Source organism: Ovis canadensis, chromosome X, assembly GCF_042477335.2.
Source record: "Ovis canadensis isolate MfBH-ARS-UI-01 breed Bighorn chromosome X, ARS-UI_OviCan_v2, whole genome shotgun sequence".
In the NCBI taxonomy this organism is placed as follows: Eukaryota; Metazoa; Chordata; class Mammalia; order Artiodactyla; family Bovidae; genus Ovis; species Ovis canadensis.
Genome location: NC_091727.1, coordinates 84,707,322 through 84,719,432, shown reverse-complemented (window position 1 = coordinate 84,719,432; position 12,111 = coordinate 84,707,322).

Genomic DNA, 12,111 nt, shown 5'->3' with positions numbered 1-12,111 from the left:
TTAACCGTGTTCCTATATTTGTGTTTCTGTGTATACCTGGGTGTGTGTCTGCATCGGTTTAGTTCTGCATGCACATACAATCACTTGAGAAGCTGTATAGTTCTATGTACATCAGTGTAAGTCTATATTGATGTGTGTAAGATTGTATATATAACATGTAGATGCCATTGTGTGTGCACCCCTATGAAAGAGTGTGTAAACTTATGACTTATGTATGTGTATTTATAAGCTATGTTTATTTATCTGAAATGGGTGTGAAAGGAAATACACCTGAAAGCATATATATTCCCTGTAGGTGGCCCTTCTAGAACCACCAGAATTCTCTTGGTCTTTTCCCACATCGGGGAGGGGGGGGAAGTTGTGTATCTGACCAGGCTACTTAACTGAATGTTTCTTTCCAATTCCCTTGTCCCAGGGAGCAGGGTCTCCCGGTTCCCATCCACTCCTGGATGGAAGAAGCAGAAAATGTGAATGTAGTCTCAGGAAGTGATCATTTAGTGCCTTGAGGTAGGAAGTGCTCAGCAGTCTGTACATATATACACAGATAATGCACAAACACAACCACACACATGTATGTTCACATGCAGCATCACACGTTTACCCTCATATCTGCATACAGACACACACACACACACACACACACACACACACACACATCTTGTGAGACAGCTAAAAACAAGAAAGATGCTGCCGGAATGTTTAAGATAGCCTTTTTCTTTTTGGACACCCCTCACAGAGAGGTGGGGGGATGAGCAGTGACCTCACATTAGAAGCTCCCATCATGGCTATTTGAAAGGCTTGCTTTCTGGGGCTTAAACATTGGTTGATTGATTTCGATTTGGGTTTCCAGTACCCAGGAGTGCCTTTGAGCCCTGCAGGATGCGAGCAGTTCATTTGGGATGGGAGATCATACAGATAGATTGGATCAGTGAGGACAAAAACAGAAGGATTTAAGGTGTGTCTGGCAGAAATGCTCAGGAAGACTTCAGAGCAAGGGCAAAGAGCCCAGTTGTAAATATCTCCATAGATCCATGTACCTTATAGATCTTAGACCTTATTATACCTTAAGAAAGAATACCTGGCCCTAGTGTGCTGCAATGAGAGCAGTTGTACTACTGTGACTCACAGTGTGAGAGTATGTGTCCAGGTGAAGCGGAGGTTTGGCAATGACACCTCTCCAGAAACTTGAACGTTTGAGTTTGCCATCGACTTGGTTGTTTTAGCCTGTGCATTGCCAGATCTCCCCTTGTCTCCTTCTGTGCATGTTCTATCCCCAGCATCGTAATTGAGCCCCACCCTTCGCTGCCTCCAGCTGGCTGCTTACATCCCCTCCCAATTCCTCACCTCACACCAAGTAACTCTGGAAGTCAGGGCATCTGGCAGGGTGCTCCTGGGGCTCAGCCCATGGAGGCTTTCTCACCCTAGCCAATCACAGAGTGTTGTGGTGATAGAGAATTTGGAGCTTGGGCAGAGGGAAGGGTCTAGCTTAGTCTGGGATGGAGCAGCCCTGACTTGACTCTACTTCCCTTCACTTTCTCTTCCCTTTAACTTTCCCCTTAAAACCCCTTCTCCATCACTACCACGGGAAGGAGACTCCTGTGCCTTTAAGGTGTCAGTTTGTTGTGGGGATATGTGACATGATTCCCACCAAGTTCTTGCCCATTCCATCTGCCACTGTGGAACACCTTTTCAGAGATAACAATCGATCTCTGTTATCTTACTGGAGCTTGTCAAATGTATTCTTACAATTCATGTCATCTTGTTAATAGCAAGGCTGCGAAGTCTTTGCATATTTAGAGCTGAGTTTTGCGGAGACTGCAGCCATTCCTAATGGGGTTTCCTTATTCTGTACATAAAATAGCTAACCCTTTGAGCTATTAAATAACGAATACATTTACTAAGCTATCCACCTGCATGGTACCCTGCTTTGGTGATGAGCACTAAAGGAAATTGTGATTTGTCCCACTGAAAGTGCAGTGTGTTTGTGTTTGTTGTATCATGTCCTGTGATCAATATGAAATCTCTGTTACCAGTGTTGGGCTTTCAGGGTAGGGAGGGGGGAGGGTGTTACAGTGTCTCCCTGATGTACTTTAATTATGAAATACCCCCAGTTGATCAGGGTCACCTCTATTAACTCAACATGCATAAGACTTTGCATCCACTATCTTGCCGGGTTACATCCCCGGCATCAGCAGTCATCAGCAGAACTGAATTCTTCAGAGGGCAGCCAAAGTAGTGCCATTCTGGAAGCAGACGAAATACAGCAAAGCCACATACATGCAGGTCTTCAGGAGTGGTACCAGGCCCAGGCAGTGAAAACCAAGAAAGGAAGAGGACCAAGAGCCATGTATCCTGGATGGTCTGACTGGAAAAAGGGCCCAAAACAGCAGAGATCACTCAAGATGACCTGGTTTGCTCTTCGTCCTCATAATGCACACTTTTGCATGAAAGAAACATTGACCAGTTCTCACTTTTAAAAAGGAAAATATGAAGAAACATGAAATTTCATGTTTCTGAAAATATGCTGAAATAAAAGTTTGTAAATAGCCAAAAGGAGGAAATAAATATATATAATTGCAAATATGCTTATGAGTCATTGTGTTTCCTGTTTGTTATGTTGGGAGGGACCTCCATCTAGGTCCAGGAAACCTCTACCTTCCATTCATCACCTTTGCCTCCCCACAGCTTTGCATTTCCACCTCCTCATCCCCCAGGACATCTGAATCCATGGTTTTCAAGAGGAGGGAAAATAGTGACGTCACAGTTGAAATTTGTTTATGCTCTTGCACAACTCATTCTAATCATTTAAAACAAAAATTTAAAAACATGGCAAGTCATTGTGGTGTCAAATACAATGTGAACACATTTCTATTGCAGGGGGGGTTTCATAAAGAACACTTAAAAAAAAAAAAAACCCTCCTTTGCCAATGTAGATGTGCAGAATAAAAAAGCAAGAAAGCCCTGCCCTGTCAGGGTGGGAAGAAGAGTGTGGTCAGGTTTTAAAAAGTCTGCATAGTCACGTGAAAACATCCTGCCAGTTCTGCAGAAGCTCATCACTATGGCCCACATTTGTCAGTGTGGCCACTACCAAACACCTTTTGATGAAAACCTCGGAGTTGCAATAGGAACAATAACCTAATCTCTCTCCTCTGTGATCCTTTGTGACCCCATGCAGAATAGGACAGCTGTGCATTCACACCTAACAGGTGTGATCTGCCCAAGGAGCTGGGAGCTGGTGTTGTCATAGGTACACGTAGAAAGAGAAAATGCAGTTGGGGGTGGAAGGGTAGCTTTCACAATATGTCTGGGAATTGCCCTTAGCTTCCAAGTTCTTCTCTGCTGGCTAATTTCTTGCCAACAACTCAGGTTCTGAAAGTGACCTATGGCCCCAGTAGAGTTGTGGTCTTTGAATAGTCCTACTATCACTTGCTGCCCACTAACTATACCACTACTTTAAGGGACATGGGGTAAGAGAAGGGGGATGTGGTCTCCTTCCTCATTTACATCTTCCCTAACTCTCAGGGTGAAAGATCCTTGCCACAACCTCTCCAGGCTTTCAGAAAGGTCTCTTTCCAGGCTCCCATGATGGCTCAGCTTCCTCTGAGCCCTGGAAGGGTCTCCCAGGGGCCCCTTGGTGCTGCCACAATGCCATTTCTCCCATCCAGGTCTCTCCCAATCTCTTTTCTTCATCAGACTCTCAAGAGAATTAGTAAGTTATACTGGACTGAGGCAAGATTATTTTATTTTTTAACAAACATAAGCACATTTTTTATACTGATATGTTTAAAAATAATAGGGAAAATGGGAAAAAAAGAAAGTGAGGATTAGAAAACAAGTTATGGGGTATAAGGGCCTATTCCTCATGGGACTCAAACAAGTTTTTGTCCAACTCAGGAACTGTACAGTGAGCAAGGGCCACAGTTTGAACATAAATTATTTCAACAGCCAGGCTAAGACTTGGTGCAATAGAATGCTATCCTGCATCCTTGACTTTAGATCTCTCAATTTCAATTACAAATCAGTTTCTTAGAGAGTTTCCCTTTAATATCACATTCTTTTCCAATGAGTAGAAAACATTCTACTCCATCACACCATCAGATAATGGCTGGTCATATAATCCCAATTTATTATAGGAAAACCAATAATTTGGAGAGGTTAGGTGGGTGCTGCTGTGGTAACAATCCCAAAATCCCACTGACTTATTTCTTTCTCATACTGTGTGTCCATTACAGGTCATCAGAGTAGTTTCTGCTTATCACAGCCACTGAGGGACAAGCTGACAGAGGCTTCAATGACATGTGCCTCTCTAATATTTGTAGCAAGGGGAAGGGAAGGGGGTTGGTCCCCACACTAGTGATTCAGTGTTGCACTTAGAAAGGACACACAGCACTCACACTCACAATTCATTAGCAAGAATGTGTATGCTGACCCAACTATAAGGAGCCAGGCTGTTCAGTTTGGTATATATCCAAAGGAGGTGAACCATATATCACTGAGTAGTACTAACAACCATTGGGACTTTACCTTGATCTTCACACAGATATTGCTTCCTCTTCTTCCTTCTCATCTTTAACCTTGACACAGGAGACAGCAACAAACATTAAAATTCCAAAATGCTGCCATTCATCAGTGAGAGTTCCTGCCATTGTTAAAGGAGGGTTCTTTGGCCTCTGGAGGAAGCTGCACCTTCTCTATGGATAGGACTCCAATTTGTCCTTCCAGCTACTCTGGGCCAATCACCTGTCATCTGAGGTAGTTGCCACTGGCTGAAGTAAGACCTTCATGGTATGTGGGTGTAGGCAGAGTGTCCAGAAGGAGCTTCAGGTAGACAGACATTCCTCTCAGTCCTTTTCCTCAGGAACAGGGAAGACATCCCCTTTGCTGTTTCAAATGGGTTGCACTACCAAAATTACAGAAGTCATGGTGGCTAACAGCCAAAACGTATCCCCTAGCTGTCTCCAGGTTCACCACTGAGGATTTATACTCAATGCTAGCTACAAGGAGAGATTAACCGCACCCAGGATGCTAAAACCAAAACTGAGGAGCAAGTAAACTCCACCATAGCTGAGTCCTGAACAAAGTAGACTAGAGCTAAAGGTGAGTGACTTCGGTCTTCAGTGAAATCCCTGACAGAACTACAAGTAAACTTCTTTTGGAATCTCAGGATTTCTGAATTATTCCGAGAGTCCTATCAAGAGTGAGGACTGTCTAAATGGACTCTGTGGAGCAGAGATAGTGGTAGGCCTAGATCTGAGCTAGCAACTCCTCATGGGTGAATGAGATGACCAAAATGTATTCCTTCTTCCTGTAGGGTCCCTCAGCTAATGGCCTTGTGGTCCTATTTATGTGCGACTCCATACTCACTCCAAGACTAAGACTGCCAACATGTAGCCTTTCCACCCAAGAGCTTCAAATCACATTTTGACGGTTAAAGGACTTCATTAAGACACATTATGACATCCTACCGAGACTGGTGGCAGCTCATGTGCCAGAGGGGGAGGCCCTTCCACTGGCATCTCTGGAAGCTCTGTGATCACAGTGGAATCAGTCCATGATTCCTGCCCTCTCCCCATTTAGAGTACCCTTGACTCGGAAAAGAGAAGCCCCTCTGTTGCTCCATTAAGTAGTGAGGATCTACAGAAAGGGTTTTCTGCAAGACAGGAGGATCTGAAGGACACCTTCATCAGAGCAAAAATGGAGAGGCCAAGGCCTCCAAGTCCTTCTGGCTAGCAAGAGTTCTCACTCATGTGGGAAGAGAGGTATGATATTGTCCCCATCACATCAACAACCTGGGTCTAGCTCCAAGTCAGTAAAAGACACGTATGTTTGTTCAAGCTGTCAGTAGTCAGCCCAATATCCCTTTGTTTTGAGCATCTGGAATCTTACTGTCAAGTCATACATGTATGAGTGGATCAAGACCCACTCTCCTGAACTCCAGAGATAGCAAAAAGACTGGTACAATGGGAGGCAGAATAAACAAATCATTGGCCCAAGTGGCTTTCTCCCAAGCCACTGCTAAGTTCCTGTTCTTTGAAAACAAAAGCCTACAAAGGTAGCAAGACTATCAGTGCTGGAAAAAGGGGACAGAAGGAGCTACCATTTCCTCTCCTCCCTCCCATAATTCATGTCATCTCAAATCTTTCTGTTGCTACCTTATTTTCTAGTGTTAAATTTCTTTGCATTCCTTGGATAAACCATGTCACCAGCAGTTAAACATGTTTGTCTCTTTATAACTAATAATAAAAAAATAAAACAAAATACCCCTGAACCATAGCATCTCCCCCAAATGACATTTTATCTCTCTCATCCTCTTTATAGCTTTCTCAAAAATAATTTTTAGGCTTTGAATTTCCAGTTCTGCATGTAAGAAAATTGGAAGTTGCTACTCCTTCCAATGGTGCAAAGGAACCATTTTGAAATACAACAAAACATGCTATACTTCTCAACAAGTCCTAGCCTCAGAAGAAACTAGTTAACCAGAGCCTGACCTACTATGGTATTATCAGCGTGTAACTGACTACAGGGAAGGAAAATACCCAACTCAAGTCAGTTGTAGCCTTCTATGTGGAAGTAGAGAAATAAATCCAGCTCAGTATAGTCATCCCATGGCAAGCAAGGTGTGGAGGCAGAGAAAATGAGAAATATCAATACTTGTGAAGTTCACGGTTCAGAGACATAGGCTCACTAAAAGACTGAGACCTAACACAGGACTACAGAAAACTTCCCCTCCGCTGACATCTTACCACCACATTAAAGGCGATTTACAGCAGTTCCTTTTATCCAGTAATTGTGTCCAGTTATCAAGAAAAAGTTAGAAGGCATATCAAAAGGTTAAAACACAATTTAAAGGGAAAAAGCAAACATCAGAATCAGACCTAGCAGGAATGTTAGGATGATTAATATGTAATGGCTCTAATGGATAGAGTAGACAGTATGCAAGATATCATATGGGCAATGTAAGAAGAGAGATGGGAATCCTAGGAAAGAACCTGAAATAAATGCTAAGTCATCAAAAACGCTAACAGAAATAAAAACGTATTTGCTAGGTTTATTAGTAGCCTGATCGTGTCTGAGGAAACATCTCTGAGCTTAAGGATATCTCAATATAAACCTCATTTCTGAAAAGCAAAGAGGATGAAAACAAGGGAAATAAAGAACATAATATCCAAGGACTGTGGTAAAACTACAAAAGTAACATAAGTGTAGTGATAATACCAAAAGGAAAAAGAGGGAGAAAATGAGAGAAGAAATATTTGAAATAATAATGAGTGAGCATTTCCCTAAATTAATGACTGAAAATAGACCACAGATCCAGGAAGTTCAGAGAAAATCAAGTAAGACAAATGTTAAAAACAAAAACAAAAACCTTACACTTAGGAATATCATTTTAAAACCATAGAAAATCAAAAATGAGTAAAACAATCTTGAAAGAAGTCAGAGGGGGATAAAACACCTACCTATGGAGGAGCAAATAGAAGAATTATGTCTGACCTCTCCTCAGAAACCACACAAGCAAGAAAAGAGTAATGTGAAATATTTAAGCTGTTCAGAGGAAAAGAAAAAACCCTAGAATTCTGTATCCTGCAAAATTACCCTTCAAATATGAAGAAGAAATAGAGATTTTATCAGAAAAGCAAAAATTGAGGGAATTTGTTTCCGGTAGCTCTGCTTTGCATGAAATTTTGAAAGAAGTTCTTTAGAGAGAAGGAAAGTAATATGGGTCAGGAACTCAAATCTACAGAAAGTAAGGAAAAACATCAGAGAGGGAATAAGTGAGAGTAAAATAAAAACAAATTTAAAAAATTTAATTCATCTAACAGATAATACTTTATTGAAAATAATGCCAACAATGTTTCTGCATGTATGTTTATATTAATATCATATGAATGTATATATACACATATACATGTATATATGCTTATATAAAAGTGAAGTAAATGATCGCAATATTATAAGGGGCAGGAAAGAGGCATTAGGATTATCTTGTTATTACAATGTAGTAACACTAACCATGAAACAGAATAGTGTTATGTGAAAGTAAACATGGATTAGCCAAGTTAAAAAAAAATAATAATAATAATGATAAAGAAAAAATATATTGCACACTATAAGTCAACAAATAACAAAAAAAATTAAAGCATAATTGATATGCTATCAATATTGGAATAAAAATGAAATTATATAAAATGCTGAATAAAAACCACAAAAGGCAGAAAAAAAGCAGAAGACAAAAATAGGAACAAAGAACAAGGGCACCAAATAGAGAACAACAACAAGTGTGGTAACTATTAACCCAATTATATCAGTAATCACTTTGAATATCAATGGTCTAAATGCACCAATTAAAAGATAGAGATTATCAGAGTGGATCAAAAAAAAAGAGATTTATTACTATGTTGTCTTCCAGTACCCACTTTAAATATGAAGACCTATATGAATTAAAAGTAGGGGAATTCCTGGTGGTCCAGCGGTTTAGAATTCACCTTGCAATCTAGTATTCTTGGGCTTCCCTTGTGGCTCAGCTGGAAAAGAATCCTCCTGCAATGCAGAAGATCTGGGTTCAATCCCTGGGTTGGGAAGATCCCCTGGAGAAGTGAAAGGCTACCCACTCCAGTATTCTGGCCTGGAGAATTCCATGGGCTGTATAGTCCATGGGGTCGCAGTCAGTCAGACACTACTGAGCGACTTTTACTTCACTTCATTTCATTTTGCAATGTAGGGCACAAAGGTCGGATTCCTGGTCCAGGAAGACTCCACAAACCATGGAGCAACTAAGCCCACATGCCACAATCACTGAGCCCACACACTCTGGAGCCCATGTCACAAAACTAAGACCTGACATAGCCAAATAAATAATTTTATAAAAGTAAATGGATGAAGAAAAACATACCATGCTGACACTAACCAAAAGAAAGTATAGGTAGTATACGAATTGCAAACAGAGAAGACATCAAAGTGAAAAAAAAATAGTTATCATCAGGTATAAAAAGGCCATTTCATGAAGACAAAGGGGTCAATGCCTCAAGAAGATATAACAATCCTTAATACATATGTGCCTAACAAGACAAGGTTAAACTATGTAGGACAAAAAATGAGAGAATCACAAAGAGAAATAGATAAATACACTATCATCATAGTTGGAGAATTCAACATTCTTGTATCAGAAATGAACAGATTCAAGCAGGCATAAATTCTATAAGAACATCAGTTCAGTTCAGTTCAGTTCAGTTCAGTTGCTCAGGCGTGTAGGACTGTTTGCATCCCCGTGAATCGCAGCACGCCAGGCCTCCCTGTCCATCATCAGTTTCCGGAGTTTGCTCAAACTAATATCCATCGAGTCGGTGATGCCATCCAGCCATCTCAACCTCTGTCTTCCCCTTCTCCTCCTGCCCCCAATCCCTCCCTGCATCAGGGTCTTTCCCAATGAGTCAACTCTTCACATGAGGTGGCCAAAGTATTGGAGTTTCAGCTTTAGCATCATTCCTTCCAAAGAAAACCCAGGACTGATCTCCTTTAGGATGGACTGGCTGGATCTCCTTGCAGTCCAAGGGACTCTCAAGAGTCTTCTCCAACACCACAGTTCAAAACCATCAATTCTTCGGCCCTCAGCTTTTTTCACAGTCCAACTCTCACATCCATACATGATCACTGGAGAAACCATAGCCTTGATTAGACAGACCTTTGTTGGAAAAGTAATGTCTCTGCTTTTTATTATGCTATCTAGGTTGGTCATAACTTTCCTTCCAAGGAGCAAGCGTCTTTTAATTTCATGGCTGCAGTCACCATCTGCAGTGATTTTGGAGCCCCAAAAAACACTGTTTCCACTGTTTCCCCATCTATTTCCCATGAAGTGATGGGACCAGATGCCATGATCTTCGTTTTCTGAATGTTGAGCTTTAAGCCAACTTTTTCACTCTCCTCTTTCAATTTCATCGAAAGGCTTTTTAGCTCCTCTTCACTTTCTGCCATGAGGGTGGTGTCATCTGCATATCTGAGGTTATTGATATTTCTCCCAGCAATCTTGATTCCAGCTTGTGCTTCTTCCAGCCCAGTGTTTCTCATGATGTACTCTGCATATAAGTTAAATAAGCAGGGTAACAATATACAGCCTTGATGTACTCCTTTTCCTATTTGGAACCAGTCTGTTGTTCCATGTCCAGTTCTAACTGTTGCTTCCTGACCTGCATTTAGGTTTCTCAAGAGGCAGGTCAGGTGATCTGGTATTCTCATCTCTTTCAGAATTTTCCACAGTTTCTTGTGATCCACACAGTCAAAGGCTTTGGCATAGTCAAAAAAGCAGAAGTAGATGTTTTTTTCTGGAACTCTCTTGCTTTTTGATGATCCAGCAGATGTTGGCAATTTGATTTCTGGTTCTTCTGCCTTTTCTACAACCAGCTTTAACATCTGGAAATTCTTAGTTCACGTATTGCTGAAGCCTGGCTTGGAGAATTTTGAGCATTACTTTACTAGCATGTGAGATAAGTGCAATTGTGCAGTAGTTTGAGCATTCTTTGGCATTTCCTTCCTTTGGGATTAGAATGAAAACTGACTTTTCCAGTTCTGTGGCCACTGCTGAGTTTTCCAAATTTGCTGGCATATTGACTGCAGCATTTTCACAGCATCATCTTTCAGGATTTGACATAGCTCAACTGGAATTCCATCACCTCCACTAGCTTTGTTCGTAGTGATGCTTTCTAAGGCCCACTTGACTTCACATTCCACGATGTCTGGCTCTAGGTGAGTGATCACACCATCGTGATTATCTGGGTCATGAAGCACTTTTTTTTGTACAGTTCTCCTGTGTATTCTTGCCACCTCTTCTTAATATCTTCTGCTTCTGTTAGGTCCATACCATTTCTGTCCTTTATCGACCCCATCTTTGCATGAAATGTTCCCTTGGTATCTCTAATTTTCTTGAAGAGATCACTAGTCTTTCACATTCTGTTCTTTTCCTCTATTTCTTTGCATTGATCGCTAAGGAAGGCTTTCTTATCTGCCTTCCTATTCTTTGGAACTCTGCATTCAAATGGGTATATCTTTCCTTTTCTCCTTTGCTTTTCACTTCCCTTCTGTTCACAACTATTTGTAAGGCCTCCCCAGACAGCCATTTTGCTTTTTTGCATTTCATTTCCATGGAGATGGTCTTGATCCCTGTCTCCTCTACAATGTCATGAATCTCCGTCCATAGTTCATCAGGCACTCTGTCTATCAGATCTAGTCCCTTAAATCTATTTCTCACTTCCACTGTATAATCATAAGGGATTTGATTTAGGTCATACCTGAATGGTCTAGTGGTTTTCCCTACTTTCTTCAAATTAAGTCTGAATTTGGCAATAAGGAGCTCATGATCTGAGCCATAGTCAGCTCCCGGTCTTGTTTTTGCTGACTGTGTAGACCTTCTCCATCTTTGCCTGCAAAGAATATATCAATCTGATTTCAGTGTTGACCATCTGGTGATGTCCATGTGTAGCGTCTTCTCTTGTGTTGTTGGAAAAGAGTGTTTGCTATGACCAGTGCATTTTATTGGCAAAACTCTATTAGCCTTTGCCCTGCTTCATTCCATATTCCAAGGCCAAATTTGCCTGTTACTCCAGGTGTTTCTTGACTTCCTACTTTTGCCTTCCAGTCTCCTACAATGAAAAAGATATCTCTTTGGGGTGTTAATTCTAACAGGTCTTGTAGGTCTTCACAGAACCATTCAACATCAGCTTCTTCAGCATTACTGGTTGGGGCACAGGCTTGGATCACCATGATATTGAATGGTTTCCCTTGGAAACAAACAGAGATCATTCTGTCATTTTTGAGATTGCATCCAATACTGCGTTTCAGACTCTCTTCTTGACCATGATGGCTACTCCATTTCTTCTAAGGGATTCCTGCTCACAGTAGTAGACATAATGGTCATCTGAGTTAAATTCACCTATTCCAGTCCATTTTAGTTTGCTGATTCCTAGAATGTCAACGTTCACTCTTGCCATCTCCTCTTTGTCCACTTCCAAGTTGCCTTGATTCATGGACCTGACATTTCAGGTTCCTATGCAATATTGCTCTTTATAGCATTGGACCTTGCTTCTATCACCAGTCACATCCACAACTGGGTATTGTTTTCGC